The following is a 17763-nucleotide window of genomic DNA, read 5'->3' on the forward strand; positions in this document are numbered from 1 at the left end:
CGCTCCGCGCCCCTCCGCCCAAGAGAGCTTTCAGGCTTTCCTGGTCCTACTTAAACTCTCCAGCAGCATAGTTTGCATCTGAATACTGTGCTGTTAGATAACAATAGTGTGCCCAGATCTGGGACAATCTCGAGGGCGGGGAGAGCTCTCTCCCATCACGTTTCTCACGGGAAGAGGCGGAAATAACACGAGATAGCTCGGTTCACCTCGATTCCCAGCCGTTTCCTGGGGGGTCTCATTTTTAGAAGTTCCCACCTTTACCCACCCGAGACTGTCCACATGGAATTGAGCTTCCAACCCTAGCAAACTACCAGCTAACTCTCTCTTTGTATGTATGTATGTGTATAGATATATATGTATATGTATTTGTGTATGTATGTATAGGCATGTATGTATATATGTATGTATTTGTATACACACATATATTATACTTTAAGTTTAATCTGCATTATGAACATTTTCTCCATCACTTTCTTAAGTCTAGACACTCAACAAACAAAAAATTAATTTCTGGTTTGTAGCATTTGCCAATTTCCAAGATGTACAAGTTCACACTGAAAATTTAACTGTATTAAGTGTTGCCTCTCCCGAACCCACCCTTGGTTGCAAGTCAAATCATTTCAGTTAAATACCTATTATATGTCAGGCACCATTTTAAGTGTTGGGGATAGAAAAAAAGAAAAAACAGTCCCTTCTCTCAAGGAGCTTACAATCTAAGGCAGGATGTGACTTGCAAATAACCATATACAAATAAGATATAAAAGGCTTCCTTTCCCAGTCTTCCTTAATGCTAATGCCTTCCCTCTGAGACTATTTTCAATTTATCTTATATGCATCTTGTTTGCACCTAATTGTTTATGTATCATATTCTTCATACTGTTGTGAGTTCCTTGAGAGCAGGGACTCTTTTTTGTCCTTTGTATCTGGAGCACTTAGCACAGTACCTAATTTTTAATACGTGCTTAACAAATGCTCATTGAATTTACTCAACTTTCTTCCTTCCTATTTTCTCCAGTTTTCTTCTTTTTAAATGGAATCCCATGACTCCCCCCCCCCTGACCCCCTATATTCTCCTTATCAGTTCTTACTCTCTGTGATTACCTAATCCTGAATATAACTTTAGTCTCAAAGCCCATTGTTATGGGACTCTCTCCTCATTGGTAGAAATGAATGCTCTATCCTGTAGCTACATTACTATTAAACTGCAGCACTTAGCACAATTCCTAAACCACTGCAAGTGGTTGACTTGTTGACTTGATAAATTGTAGATCATCACTAAGGGAAGGTATTAGCATTAAAGGGGACTGATCAGGAAAAAAAATTCTCATGCAAGTACAAGTTAAACGAAATAACTACTAACCACCTTTCAAATTCTAGTCTTCTGTGATTCTTGAAAGTTTTTCTATCATAAAGAAAAGGTTAGATGAGTAGTATTAAGTCAGTTGAGAAAGCCTTCAGTGCCAACATGAGTGTTTTTGACATTGTCCAGCACACAGTGGGAAACCACTTGGAGGTTTCTGAGCCAGAAAGTGACATGGGACAGTGCAGCATGACTCTGGAGTGGGAGTCAAGTCACCTGGGCTCTATTCCTTTCTCTGCAATTAGCTAATGATGTGACTTTGGGAAAGTCAATTAATTTTTCTGAGGCTCCATTTCCTCATCCACAAAATGAGAGGTTTGTATTCACTGAGCTCTAAGGTTCCTTCCAGTTCTGACATTCTATGGTTCTATTATTGTCAGTGCTTAGCACCACCCTGGTTACAGCTGTGTTTAGGAATGATTTTGAGGATGATAAGAGACTGCACACAAGGGCTAAGAAGGTGTGCCAACCTTAGTGGAGTATAAAGCTGAGCCTTCTCCCATGGTCTATGTCTCCATGCCCAGTGTTAGAAATCAATGGCCTACTTCTTGGCTTGCTTGAGAAACTGATCGAAACAAGAAGTTCTCTTTACAAAGAAGCTCTGTGGGATTTCTAGAGAGGTTTATGTTCAGAGACTGCCTGTGGTGAGTGGAATAGAGCCTCCTTTTGCTAAACACAGTTGTTAAAATGGTTCCTAGTTTACATAGCATCAGGAAGCAGAACTGCACCTCGAAGTTTGACAACGGCTTTTTGTTACTGTTGTTTTTAAAGACACTTGTGTTTTTCTCCTTAGGTGGATAAGCAAGTCTAAACAGCTTTCCTAAATTAAGAGCCTTAAATAGCCAGTTTAAGGAACTGTTATTACAGCAAGCAGCAGAAGGAGGGGAAAGTATTGGATTCACTTGAAATCCACAGCTAATATGAGCAACCTGAAACTTTCTTATATATTCCGTCTTGGTATTTGGCAGGAAATGCATTTCTAAATCATAAGGGAATAGACAAGAAAGATAGTTCCATGACTATGGTAGTTCATATGACTATGGGTCAATTCAGTAAGTAGGATAACAAATCTAGATCTAGAAGAGAAATCAAAGGCCATCTAGTTCAACCCTCTTATTTTAAAGTAAGGAAACTGAGATGCAGAGCAGTTTAAATGGCTGGCTCAGTGCACACAGACAGATAGTGTGAGAAATGAAATTTGAATGCAGATTCTGTTATCATGGAATCAAGTCTCCTTCTATTCTACCACATAAATAACGACCCAGAGCCACAAACATCCTCTCATGAGGTCAGTATAAAACATCTCAAACAATTAACCATTTTGAGACCTTCTTTCTCTGCAAATAATAATGATATAATTTGTATTTATATAGGACTTTGAAATCTGTAAAACCCTCTATTTTGATTTCAAAGCATCCGAGCAAGGAAGGTGGGATTACTTTCCATTTTATAGATGAGAAAACTGAGGGTGAGAAATTAAGTGACTCCCCTGTGTCAGATACTAAATGTATCAAAGGGGATTTGAACTCAGGTCTTCCTGATACTAAATCAGGCATAGTATTCACTAAGCCACTTAGCAAAGCTAAATAATTAGACTATATGAGCTCTAAGTTGCAGAAGTGAAAATTACATGCTTATGGAAGATATGGGGGAAAAAATTAAGCAACACAGTGAAATGTAAACATTAGCAGAAAACAGTAAGACACAAACCAAAAGTAAGTAGCACTTTAGCTATATCTGAATATCTTTAAGATAATGAATCGCTTTTTTTTTCTGAAATTCACCTTAAGTACGTGTTAGTTAGAACTGTTCCCCAGAAACTTCTGGCATCAATTCAACTCAACAAATATTTAACTGCATGTTATGTGGGTGACACTGGTAAGATAGTCCTCACTTCAAGGACCTTATATTTCACCAAGATGATACAATATGTGCAAAAATAATTAATTAACCACCCTAATTTATGTAAAGTAACACAGTGTAATTTGGGGATGGAGAGACTTCTAAAGACTGGGAGAATAAAGAATGGTCTTATGAAAGAGGTGACACCTAGAAATCCTAGGAAGTGAATGTAAAGAGGAAGCAAATTCTAGATATGGGGCACTGTTTGTACAAAGGCAGAAAAGGTGTTAGCTTGGACTAAAATAGTGAACACATCAAGGGGAATGGGATATCCTGCAAAAGTAGATGTGAGTTAAATAATGGATGATTTTAAATGCCAGACTGAAGATCTTGGATTTCATCCTAAAGGTTAACTATTAAAGCATTCTGAGGAGACAGGGAGGCAAAAAGAGAGTGTTGGTGAAATGGCAAGAGCTGCGTATTAGGGATATGAAAAGCATTCAACATAGTGTAATGAACAGTACACTGAGGAGTCAGAGAACATACATTTGAATACTGGTTCTGCTACATCCAATCTTTGTAATCTGAACCAAGTCTCTAGATAACAATTTCCTCCATAGCAAAATAAAGGAATTGGACTAGATAATGTCTAAGACATTTTCTGACTAAATCTCATGATCCCTATAATTTCATGTCCATAAATCAAGAATAAATGATGATATAGACATTTCTCTGATTTAAGAACTCAGCAAATAGAGGTTTATTGGATTATACTAGTCTGATGGTACCAGTCTTCAATCATGATTTGAAAATGAAAGCTTATCTTGATTTGCGAAACTAAGAATGACCTGGCAAAGAATCTTTGTTCTACCTCCATGACATCTCAGGATATTGATCAGGAACAGGTGGGTGGTACAGGGTGTAGAGTGTTGGACTTGGAGTCAGGAAATCCTGACTTCAAAACTAAACACTTACTAGCTGTGTTACCCTGAGCAAGTCTCAGCTTTTCTTTGTGTGCCTCAGTTTCCTCATCTGTAAAATGGGAATAATAATAACACCTCCATTCCAGGGTATTGTGAGGACAAAATGAGATAGTAGTTATAAATCACTTTGTAAATCTTGAACTACTCTATAAATAAATGCTAACTACTGCTATAATTACTATTATTAATATCTTTGGCAAATGCTCTCTTCTGTTGACTCACATAGGCAGTCCTTGAGGTTGTCTTACACTCCTTACAAATATTCGGATCTAAACAGCTAGACTATGGAACAAAGTACTGTAAACAAAGACCAACCATGAATTTTAGCGCCTGTTTGAGAAGTGAGCACTGAGACTACAGAAGTGAATAAAAATAGTCAGTTCTCATTAATTTATTAAAGTAGGTACAAAATATATTCAAGTAATATACACAGTAATTTTCTGAGATCAGGAGGGAAAGGCAGTATATGCTAATAGTAATAATAATAGCTAATATTTATGTAACACTATGTGCCAGGCTATATGCTAAGTGCTCTACAATTATCATGGCATTTGATCCTCACAATAACCCTGGAAGACAGGTGCTATTATTATCCCCATTTTACAAACAAGGAAACTGAGGGAAACAGAGGTTAAATGATTTGCCCATGGTCACCCAGTTATATCTGAACTCTGGTCTTCCTGACTCCCGGCTGGCAATCTATTCACTATGCAGTCTAATTCCCCTCACAATAGCATCTGGGAGGACCAGGAAAAGTCTTAGGTTTAAAATAGAATTTGAGCAAAACTTTAAAGGAAGCCAGGCATTCTAATAGACCAACATTAGAGTGTAAGCTCCTCCATTAGACTGTAACCTCCTGGAGGGCAGAGACTATCTTTTGCCTCTTTTTGCATTTGTACTGCCTGGTACAGTGCCTCACACATAGTAGATGCTTAATACATAATGACTGATTAATTGGTATGAGTTTGGAATACTTTTGAGGCAAGTACAAAGACCGTAGGTTGGATACTGGGTTTGAGAAACAGTAAGTTGTAGAATAGATTGGCTGGAACATGGAGCATATGAAGGGGAGGAAAATATGATTGTAAGCATACAAAGGGAGGCTGGAGCGCCACATTGTGAAGGTCTTAATGATAAACAGAAACATTTGTATTTAGTCATAGAGGAAAAGGGGAGCCAGGAAGCTTTTTAAATAGGGTAGTGACATGGTCAGTGCCTTGACAACTGTTTGAGAAATGGATTGAAGAGAAGAGAAAGTAGATCGGAAGACTAATTAGGATGCTTTTTGCAATGATGCAGGTAAGAATTGAAGAGTGGGCATTCGTAGAAGATGTTGTGGAGGTAGAATTGACAAAGAACTTGTCACCTGATTAAATATAAAAGGTGATGGAGAGAAGAGAAGTGATCTGCTTATAGTCACACTGGTAAGAAATAGCTCTTCGAGTTAGCAATGTAGTATGACAGCTAGAAAAGCTAACATGATCTTGGGTTGAATTAAGAGAAGTATAGCTTCTAGGAATAAGTAGATGTGTTACAAGTGAAAATTTCAAGAGACACAATTTCTGGGTAATTAATAATTTATTAATTATGGCTAGAGAATAACAAATTAGGGTCAGTGATTGCTCTTGGCAGCCAAAAACCAACATTGGAGACCACTAAATGGTTTAAGGCCCTTGGATCGATTCTGATTAGTTAGTAATTAATGAGGGCATGAATATTATGAGAGGTAGGTTCATTCTGTGTGTTTATCCTTTGTTGATGAAGAAAACCATGCCATTACAGAAATAATGACATGACTTGCACTTGACTTTGTTTTGAGTGAAGGAGGGCTGTGCAGGTCACCAGCCTCACTTCTCCTCCAGAGCCATCTGAATCCAGTAACCAGGTATTCATCAGGATGACTGGAGATGACCGAGGATGAGGCAACTGGGGTTAAGCGACTTGCCCAAGGTCACAGAGCAGTGTCAAGTGTCTGAGGTGAGATCTGAACTCAGGTCCTCCTGACTCCTGCACTGGTGCTCTATCCACTGCACCACCTAGCTGCCCAGGTAGGCTTATTCTAATGAGAGGCTGGAGGAATGAGACTCTGAAGTGAGGCTGCTGACTTGGCACAGCCCTCCCTCACTTAAATCAAATTCACTTCTGTGTCATGGTATCATCTCCCTGATGTCATGGTCCTCTCAAGAAGGAAAGACAAATAACAATCATCTGAGTAGAACAGTGGACCAGAATTCACTTAGATTAGATTCTCTTTAATCAGAGCTATGTTTTCCCAAGTGGGTAGGGTTCCACCCATGATTGAAGAGAAAGTCTCATTGTCAGCCCGGACCTTCACAAGGAAGTAAAAAGGACAATAAGTTCTTTGGGTATAAAATTGGTAATTAATTAAATAAGAAAATAATCATTTTTCTCAGGTGATAGTTCTGCTTTACCCTATCCTATAGTTATATATCATTTAGAATATAGTGTTCAGTTGTGGGCACTACAGTTTAAGAAGGATTTCTAAGCTGGAGAATATTTAGGTCTAACATCAGCATGGCACCCCTTGTGATGCTACTTCCTTAACTCCTATTCTTATTAATAGGCTGGTGGCTACTAAGACTCTTGGGGTAGCAGGCAACTAAGTGGTTTGATAGATAAGAGAATTAGGTCTGGAGTCAGGGGAGACCTGAGCTCAAATCTGGCTCAGATACCAACTGTGGGATTTTAGGAAAGTCACCAAACCTCAGTTTGCCTTAATTTCCTCATCTGTAAAATAGGCCTAATAATAGCATCTATCTCCCAGGGTGGTTGTGAGAATCAAATGAGACTGTAACTGTAAAGTGCTTAACACACTGCCTGGCACATCGTAAGCACTATAAATAGATGATAGATAGATAGATAGATAGATAGATAGATAGATAGATAGATAGATAGATAGATGGATAGATAGATATATATGTGTGTGTGTATATATATATATATATAGTTAGCTATTATTATTATTTAACCTTTGTGTTCCTCAGTTTCCTCACATGAAGATAGCAGCAGCACATACTTTACAGGGATTGTTGTGAGTATTAAATGAGATAATATTTATAAAGCACTTAGCCCAGTGCATGGCTTTGTAGTAGATGTTATATAAATGCTTATTCCATTCTCTTGAATTATTTCTCTAGAAGGTTTCTGGGGTTTCTAATACTGTCACTCAAGAACCCCCATCACTGTGCTTCCCATTGATTATCAGGCAGATTTAATCAGCTTTTTAGAAAGCGCCTTTACTCAGCAGCTACAACATATAGCTAGCACAGTTGTTATAGAAACAGCCTTTTAAAATAGGCAGTACACCCTCCCCTTGTACACACAAGGTCTCGGAAGAAAATAGGTTCAGACTTACAGTAAAATGGTTGTGAGATGCACATATAGGGAAACTGCTTGACCAAAGGTATGTTATAGCTCCTGGTTACTGGAGATGCCCCCTTAGATGTAGCTCTCTGTTGGAATCTAAGAGTTTGTGCCCTTGCAGAATCACAAAGCTGCCTTTCCTCAGTTGTATGTGCTATTGGCTCCAGGGGACACTGCTGCAAGACCAAAGGGACCTCCAAAGTATTCTGACTTTTTGAAGTTCATAAGACTGGTCCCTACCTGGTCAATTTCATCACTAAATACTTCCTTAACTTTTCTCAGAAGACTTTCCATGGCCCTCAACGTATCTCTTTCCACTCCTTGCTCATTCAGTCTCTCTAGCAATGTAGTTAATATGGAATAGGAAGAGAAAGAGAAAGGTACTATCTTTTCCTCAAAGTGAATTTTCTCTCAAGGGTCTGGAATCCTCATCTCCTAAATTTGGACTCAGCTGCATACAAGCAAACTACCCCTTATAATTCTTACACTTGCTGAGTTCAAATTTAGTCTCAGATACTTGCTAGCTGCGTGACCCTGCAAAAGTCGTTTAACCATGATCTGTATCTTTCCTCAACTATGAAATAGGGATAAGAATAATACCTACCTCCCAAAGCTATTTTGAGTATCAAATGATATATAGGTAAAGTGTTTAGTGCAATGACTGACACATAGTAGGTGCTTAATAAATGCTTGTTTTCTTCCTTCCTTCTCCCAATCAACTGACTGATTGCTGTTTTTGTATGTAACCCAAGAGGCTTGACTTGATCTTATTTAGTAAATCAAAAGATAGTTCCTGTTTGGTGCCAACTGTTTTTAATCCAGTGACCCAAACTTCCTATTATCCTTTCAACCTAAGGGTTTATTCCCATCAAGTTTTCTTTTGATTGATTGATAGTTTCAGTCATGATGTTTGAGACTTTGGGGATTATTTGGCTAGGTGTAGCCCCTCACATACACACACATACACATACTTTCATCAGGGAAAAAAAGTTTTATTTTTCTCAATTACATGTAAAAACAATTTTTTAACATTTATTGTTAAAATTTTTAGTTTCAAATTCTCTCCCTTCCTCTCTTCTTACCCCTCTCATTGAGAAGGAAAGCAATTTGATATAAGTTACACATGTATAGTCACGCAAAACATATCCATAATAGTCACGTTGTAAAAGAAACGATCGACAAAAAAAAACCCTAAAAAAATAATAAAGCAAATTTTAAAAGTGTGCTTCAATCTGTATTCAGACACTCTCAGTTCTCCGTCTGGGGATGGATAATGTTTTTCATCACTGAGTCCTTCAGAGTTGTCTTAGATCACTGAATTGCTGAGAATAGCTAAGTCATTCACAGCTGATCATCTCACAATACTGCTGTCATTTTGTACATAGTACATTTCACTTTGCATCAGCTCATGTAAATCTTTCCAGATTTTTCTGAGAGCATCCTGCTCATCATTTCTTAGGGCATGATAGTATTCCATCACGACCACATAGCAAAATTTGTTCAGTCATTTCCCAATTAATGGGCCTTCTCCCAATTTCTAATTCCCTACCATCAGAAAAGAAATGCTATACACAGTTTTTGTACATAATAGTCCTTTTCCCTTTTGTTTTTTAATTTCTTTTTAGATATAGACCTAGTAGTGGCACAGCTAGGTCAAAGAGTATGCACAGTTTTATAGCCCATTGGGCATAGTTCCAAATTGCTCTACAGAATGGCTGAATCAGTTCATAATACCGCTAAAGTTAATGTCTCCTTTTTTCCCATAATCTCTCCAATATTCATCTTTCTCCTTTTCTGTCCTATTAGCCAATCTAATAGGTATGAGGTAGTACCTCAGAATTGTTTCCATTTTAATTCCACCAAATTAAAAGCGATTTAGCATACTTTCTCATATGACTACTTCATCTGAAAACTGTTCATATCTCTTGATCATTTATCAATTAGAGAATGGCTCCTATTTTTATAAATTTGAGCCCATTCTCTATATATTTGAGAAATAAGGCCTTTGTTCAGGGAAACTTGCCTCAAATTTTTTTTCACAGTTATGAATGAAAAATGTATTTACCTCCATCCTATTCCCCCTCTTTTATTCTATGTTCTCTCTCCTTTCACCCCGTCCTTCCTCAAAAGTGTTTGGCTTCTGAAAGTGTTTTGCTTCTGACTATGACCTCCCCTAATCTGCTCTCCCTTCTATCACCCCCCTGCTACTTCTCTTATTTCCTTCCCCTCCTACTTTCCTATAGGATGAGATAGATTTCCATACCCAATGGAGTGTGTATGTTTTTTCCCTCTTTGAGCCAATTCTGGTGAGAGTAAGGTTCACTCATTGGATTTTTATACCTCTTTTACCATTAGGCTTATTATTTGAATGTTGGAGCTTTAACTTTGCCATCTTCTTCTTCTTCTTCCTGGTCACCATAGGAGCTTTCTATTGTCAGAATTTTTTTCTGTTGTTTGCTCATTTTTCCAGTCTATTTCTTGATTTTTAACTCTTTGTTAAAGTAGGACTCTACTTCCAGGATGGAAGGTGAACTATTTCAAGCATCTGGTTTTGTGCAACTGTTTTCAGAGATATTTCAAGGGACCTATTAAGTTTTCAGTTCTTCCAAGGTGGCATGATTTGAGGAGAGGTGTTTACTACCCTCCTGGCCTTTTCTCTGATCTGTGACTGACCAACAAGTACTCTTTTCTGCCCCAGAACTGTGATAAGAGTTCCTGTGGCCACCAGCTCTGGTGTGTTAGTGGTCCAACCCAGATACGAAATGGGCAAAGCAACAGAGTCTTTCCCCCACTGCCAGCAAAGAGACTCCTGTAATCTCCTGATTAGTTGTTCAACCCCTTTACTGTCTGTGATCTGAGACCTGTGGAAGCAGCCACTGCTGCTGCTGATTCACTGACTCCAAAGGCCTGCTTCTGATTTACTGAGGCCTAGTCTGTGCTGGCACAGACTGCATCAGACTGTGCTCCACTCTCACTTGGGTGCAACAGACCTTTCCTGCCAACTTTATAAGTTGTCTTTGGTTAGAAAATTATTTTATCCTGTCTTTTTGTGGGTTTTGCCCTTCCAGGAATTGTTTTATGGGATTATTTAAAGGTGTTCAGAGGGGTTTTGGGGAGAGCTCAGGTGAGTAGCTGTCTTTTCTCCACCATCTTGGCTCCACCTCCCAGGAAAAAAAAATTATTAATAGTTAGGGCTCTACAAAAATGAAATAGGTTGCCTCAAGAGATAAGGTTTCCCCACAATAAAATGAAAGACAACCTGACAAGTGTGCTATAGTGTAGATTCTTTTCAGGAAATAACTAAAAAGTGACTACTGAGGTCCCTTCCAATTCTCAAATTCTGAGATTATTTGAAATTTGACAATCTTTCCACTACACCATATTGCTGAAATAGTACAGGAATGAAACAAATAGCAACAATTGGTGACTTACTGATCAGAGTTACCCAAAAGTCAACTGTTAACATGACATAAAAGGAGAGGTCTGCTGTCTCCCTGAGGCATTCGTCCAGCACACAATGGAGAACCTTCCAGCACTCATCAAACCAAAAAGCCATGTCCCATTCCTCTTGATTAATATAGCAGCAAATGATACCACTAGAAGGAACCTAGAAAGCAATGTTAAAGTATATAAAGTCAATTTAAAAATCAAAATGGACACTAGGTGGTGTAGGAGATAAAGCAGTGGGCTTAGAATCAGAAAGACTCATTTTAATGAGTTCAAATCTGACCTCAGACACTTGCTAGCTGTGTGACCTTGGGCAAGTCACTTAGCCCTGTTTGCTTCAGTTCCTCATCTGCAAAATGAGTTGGTGAAGAAAATGGCAAACCATTCCAGTGTCTTTGCCAATAAAACCCCAAACTAAACAACAACCACAACAACAAAAAAACAAAAGATCTTTGAGACAGAAAAGCCTTTTCATTAGAAATTGATCAACGATTAAACCTAATGAATTGGCCACACGGAATTCATAAGAGAAAGGTAGATATGGGAAATGAGCAGCCAGTCTTAGTGAGCCTCCATTGATGACCATGTGGTGCTTTTACTTTTATTCCAAGAATTTCATGAATTTGGAATCCTTAAGCTTCAGCAATGGTACATTTTGGCAGTTTATATCCAGCAACTCACACTCTCACAAGCCTTTCTGTGAAAACAAGAATGTCATTTTATTAATCATATGAGATTAAAACAGATATTGATCAATTTGATAAGTACAGGAACTTCATTGGGCTAGGGAACTCCTTGGATGGAAAGACCTTCTACCAAGGCAAATTGGCAACTTATGATCTTACAGAATTGCTTGGAGCATGAAGATGTTAAGTGTCTTGGCCAGCATCACACAACCAGTATATGTCAAATGTGAAACTTGAACTTACCTCTTTTTCAAAGCAGCCTCTCCAGCCACTATGCTAAGGCTGCTTTTCACACTGTTTCTATTGGGGAAATCTTAGCTCATAGGTAAGTATGCAAATCATCATCAGAATGAGACGTGGCTTGCTCAAATAAAGCTAGTACACTGGGAACTTAGCTTTCCTAACTTCTAAAAGTAAAACACACAAAAATGCCTATATCCTTTCACCCAGAGATATCGCTTCTAGGGATGTACCCCAAGGTTATAACCGACAAAATGAAGGCTCCCATTTACAAGAAAATATTTATAGCAACATGTTTTGTGGTAGCAAGAAGGAAACAAAGTAGATACTCACAAATAGGGAATGTTTAAATAAATTGTTATACATAAAAGTAGTGGGATAGTATTGTGCTACAAGAAATTTTGAATGTGATGTATATAGAGACGCATGAGAAGACTTAAATGAATTGTTATAAAGTACAATAATAAGAACCAGGAAAACGACATATACAAATATTATAAAGATGTAAATGGAAGGAGCAACAAATATTGAAACTTAATATTATAAAATTATAATAACAAAGATTGGCCCTAGGGAAGAGATCATGGGTGATTATTGGATATTGAAGAGAAGAAATTAATGGATAATTGTTCGGCCTATTTGCCGTGGGCTACTCGAGTCTGCTTACCTTTTGCAGGTCTTTGGTGATCAGCCAGATAAACGTACTGAGAGAAGAGACTTTCCAGAGTCAAACAAGGTGGTAGGCTTTATTCAGGGTCTTAGTTACGTATCCATATGCAGGGAGACTTCTTCCCCAGGAGAAAGGAACCCTCTTCCTCCCAAGGAGCAAGGATCATACAGCAAGAGGATGGGAGCGGAAGAGGGGAGGGGCCCTCTTCCCTCCAAGGACCCCACAGCAAAAGAGGGCCGCCTCAGGCTTTCCTGTCCCTACTTAAGCTCTCCCAGCCACATAGTTTGCACGTGAATACCGTGCGTGCTCTCAGCCCCTAGCTAATTAACAACAGGTGTGCTCAGACCATGGACCAATCTCAAGGGTGGGATGCTCTCCCCATCAAGTTTCCACTGAGAAGAGGTGGAAATATAAGATACCTCGTGTTTCACTCCTCAATTCCCAGCTGTTCCTGGGGGGCCTCGTCAGAGCTCTGAGGTTTAGAAGCCCTCACTTTTACCTGCCTGAAACCATTCACGTGAAAACTGAGCTTACACCCCAACAGATAATTGGTGAGAAGATGCCTCCCCACTTCTTTACAAGGGTGGGGAGCCTATACATGTGGGGAGGTATCTTCTCACCAATTACCCATTGATTTCTTCTCTTCAATGTCCAATAATATAAATGTGGAATGCTGCAAGTAATGTCAATATTTTGTTTTATTGTTTATTTTTGCTGGCTTTTCTTTCTATTTTTATTATAAGCAATAATTCTCTCAGAAGGGGTTGAAAAAATACAGTAATATATGTATATATGTGTATATACATACATGTGTGTATGTGTGATAAGAAAATCAAAGCCATTAATTAAAATGTAGTGGCTTTGTTTTTAAATCACACATATTATCTTGCAAGGAGAGTACAACAAAAATGCTAGCACGGTCTGCAGGTACTGGTACTAAAGGAAGATCTAATGGTGATGTATGCCTGAACAGTGAGCTAGCACATAGAGCCTATGAACACACTACATTCAGTCAGAGAAGGCACAAAAAGAAGGGAAATGAACAGGGCTTAGAAAAGAAAATTGAAGGAAAAGCCCATGAGTAAAGAAGAAACAAAGTTATCACTTTTTGCAGATGATAGGAATCCTTAAAGAGCTATAAAAAGTGAACCAAGAAGTTAATTGAACCAATTAATAACATTAATGAACTTGCAGGAATAAAATAAATCCATGGAAATCATTAGAATTTCTACATAATACCAAATAAAACCCAGCAAGAAGAGAGAGAAAAATAAATTCTACTTAAAATTATTACAGAATGTATAAAATGCTTGGGAGTCTCCCTTACAAGATATACACAAGAACTATATAAATATACATATAAACAATTGTCTGCAGAAATAAATATTTGGAAAAATATTCACTGTATAATAAAAATGATAATAATATCTAAATTAATTTACTTATTCGATGTCATAATCAAACTACCAAAAGATTCCTTTACAAAACTAGAAAAATAATAGCAGAATTCATATAGAGAAAAAGAGTCAAGAATTTCAAGATAATAATAATAGCTGGCATTTATACAGTGCTTTAAGGTCTGCCAAGCACTTTAAAATATTGCATTTTATCTTCACAACCACCATGGTAGGTAGGTAGTAATATGATCCCCATTTTCCACATGCCAAAACTGAGGTTGAGGGAAATTCTTTGGTTGAACTTGAGCTCAGTTCCTCCTGATTTCCAATCCCATACTCTCTCCAGTAGGTGCCTTTATTTCAAGAAAACAGTAAAAAATGGGATAAAAGGGGACCTAGAAATACTATATCTAACACAGTATCATAAAACAGTCTTTAGCAAAACATTTTCATAATACTTAAGAAACAAAGAGATCAATCAGCAGAAAGACTGGGTATACAGCATATAGAAGCAAATTATCTAATAGCTTATCATTGAGATAACACAAAGACCCTAACCATTATGATAAGGACATACTATTTGACAAAAACTACTGGGAAAATTAGACAGTACTATGGAAGACATGAGATTTAGCCTAAGCCTCCCACTTTGTACAAAGATGAGCCCCAAATGGATACATGAACTAGATTTTAAAAAGTCACGTCACTAGCAAGTTAGAAATATGGAAAAAATTAGTTATTAGATCTACAAATAGAAGAAAAGTTCATGATCAAAAAAGAAATAAAGAGGATAATAGAAGATAAAATGAATAATTTTGACTATATAAATTTTTTAAATGTTTTACAACAAATCTCATAAAGCTAACATTTAAAGGCAAACATCTGGGGAAAATCTTTGGAAAAAGCTTCTCTGATTAAGGTCTCATTTCCAAGATATATAAGGAAATTATTCAAATTTATAAGATAAAACCATTTCTCAGTTGATAAATGGTCTAAGGAGTCTCAAAGCTTTTGTGTTGTTGTTGTTTTTTTTTTAGGAAAATTATAAATGTCAGAATTGCTGTGAGAAAACAGACACATTGACTCCCTCTTGGTAGGACTATAAATGAGTACCATTCTGCAAGGCAATTTAGAATTATATACTCAAAATTACTAAGCAGCGTGTGCCCAGCTATAGCTTGTTGTTGTTGTGTTTGTCCTTCGTTGCTGAAGAAGACCATGCCATCAGAGAAACAATGACATGACTTGTACTTGACTTTGTTTTGCATGAGGGAGGGCTGTGTAAGGCCATCAACCTCCCTTCTCCTCCTGAGCCATCTGGATTCAGTGACCAGATACTCATCAGAACTACTAGAGATGGCCCAGGACACAATGGGAGACCTTGGTCCCTTTAAGTCAAGACCTATTAGGCACTCACTTAGGGCGAGGTAATGCCCATTCAGTGAATAGGCCTGTTTAAGATGTAGTCAAGAGATGGCCCCTTTAATGAGGCAAAGAAAAATAACTAAATCAGGCTGGGAGGGAAACAGCAACAGTTACTAATGATAATCACTCTTAAGCCAAGAGGGTCCAGAAAATAGCTCTTAAATGGAGCTTGGGCAGGGGTCTAGATTGGTACAATCTATGGGATTCAGAGTGCAGTAGGTTTAAGGTTTTGGGAAAGGGAAGAGAAGGGAAGAGAAAGGAAAGGAAGGATCCAGCTAGCAAACCCCAAGTTAACTGTGCATCCTCTGGCCATCCAAATTTATTCTCCTTTGGATAGGAGAAGGAAGAGGAGGGGGAGACAGACAGGAAAGGAGGAGCTGAGTTACCTAGCTATCTGGGTTCCCATTCACTGTTAGGCCTATACCTAAAAGAAATCAAACAAAGAAGAAAAGCCCCCTTTTGCACAAAAATAGTTACAGCAGCACTTTTTATAGTGCCCCAAACTGGAGACTAAGGATTTTCGGCAGTTAAGGAATGGCTAGATAAGTTGTGACTTATTAATAGAATGGCGTAATCTTTTGCTGTAAAAATAAGAAAAAAAATTATTTCAAAACAACATTGAAAAACTAATAAATTTACATAGAATGAAGTGGGCAGAACCAAAAGAACAATGCATACTCTGGCATCATATTATAAAAATGAGCAGTTCTGAAGATTTTTTAATAAATCAACAGACTAAAATGGGAAGAACCAGGAGAGCATTTATATCACAAAACTGTATGAACAATTTTGAAAGCTGTAAGAACTAGGCTAAATACAATGACCCTTCATTACTCCAGAAGATCAATATTGAAACATGCTACCCATTACAGAGAGGTGATGAATTTAGGATGCTGAATGAAACACGTACACACACGCGCACACACACACACACACACACACACACACAATTAATTTCTTTTTCCTTTATTTCTCAATGGAATAGGAGATGGGATGGAAAGAAAATATATTTCTGCTTTTTTTCAATAGGTGGGAGTGAAAATTGATATAAATTGCTGCAGAAGCTGTCAGATATGGTTCCTATATTATTTGTTTTACTTTACTGTTTTATTTTGTTACAAGAGCCCTCCATTGAAGTGGGAGTAATGTGTAAATGTTTGTAATGTAAATAGAAAACACATCAATAAAGCTGAAAGTGTAAAAAAAATTTTTAATGGCTTAAGTGGCTAGTTTGCACATGCTCCCCATTAAATTGGGGGATAAAAACAATTGTTGGGGCTAGAATTCCACAGATGAATGGATTAACTTCCTGAAAAACCGAAAGGTCTCAGATATGGTGTGGAGGGTGCTGGTACAATGGAATAGTACTGTGGAATTGGGATTCTGAACACATAAGACAATTTCTCTCCTTACTCTGAACTTCCCATTGACTGAATCTATCACTTCTCTAAACCACTGGGATTTTGCCAGTCTTCTTTGTGAATCAAGTAAACTACCAAGGAAAGCATATTGGAGGCTCTCCACAAAATGGCTGCTCCTGAAGTGGGATCAAATGAATTGGACAACAGCACCGTTTTGTACTATCTTCTTGTTTCTTTGTTAGTTATTGGTCTCCCTGTCTCACCCAGGCTAGAAGCACAATAGCTACTTATGGGGCCAATCCTATTACTGATTTACGTGGAAGTTTTGGGCTGCTCTATTTCCAACCTAGACAGAATTATCCCTTCTTAAAGTAACCTGATGAACTCCCAGGTTCTAGGTGCCCACTGTTTTGGTACTGAGTTTAGCTCAAGACATCTGATTGGCTAACCTACTGCATCTTAGAATTCTTTGAACTCAAATAATCTCTCAGCCTCAGATTCCTTGGTAGCAGGGATTATAAGCATAAGCCACCAGCCCTGGATTCTACCATCTTTTTTTACAAGACAAGTATGTGAAGAACAGGACTGTCTATATTCTGTAATGTTAGCCTCCTTCACAGCACAGATGTCACTGAGCCTGAACTTCGGTCCATCATTTACAACTGGTCATGTCAACTTCGTGAATAATCCCCTGCTTCCTATTCCAGTAGAGTTAATTTTTAAACACAGCCAGTCTCATAGGCTAGAAAAGATATCAGAATCTTTTAAATCTCTATGATTGGAATCTGAGAGGTCATAACTTTCATTTAACCAAAGATATGGCTGTCAAGGGCTAACACTATAGGTTACTTAAACCACTGAAAAAAGGAACTATCTTTCTGTTCTGTCCAAAGAAGTCTTCTTAATCTTTGAGATCTTCCTTGACAATTGCTAAAGAACAGATATTCTTTCTCTGTATTTACCATGAT

General features: G+C 37.9%; 1 protein-coding gene across 1 annotated transcript in view; it reads left to right on the top strand.

Moving 5' to 3' along the window:
- The first annotated feature begins 1773 nt into the window (after nucleotides 1–1773).
- FBXO25 (F-box protein 25) overlaps nucleotides 1774–17763 on the top strand; it is a 158727-nt gene continuing 142737 nt past the window's right edge. Inside the window, exon 1 of the mRNA XM_072634342.1 lies at nucleotides 1774–2004. The gene's annotated coding sequence lies outside the window, so the exon portion shown is untranslated. The remainder of the gene's footprint in view (nucleotides 2005–17763) is intronic.

Source organism: Notamacropus eugenii, chromosome 1 (assembly GCF_028372415.1).
Source record: "Notamacropus eugenii isolate mMacEug1 chromosome 1, mMacEug1.pri_v2, whole genome shotgun sequence".
Taxonomy (NCBI): Eukaryota; Metazoa; Chordata; class Mammalia; order Diprotodontia; family Macropodidae; genus Notamacropus; species Notamacropus eugenii.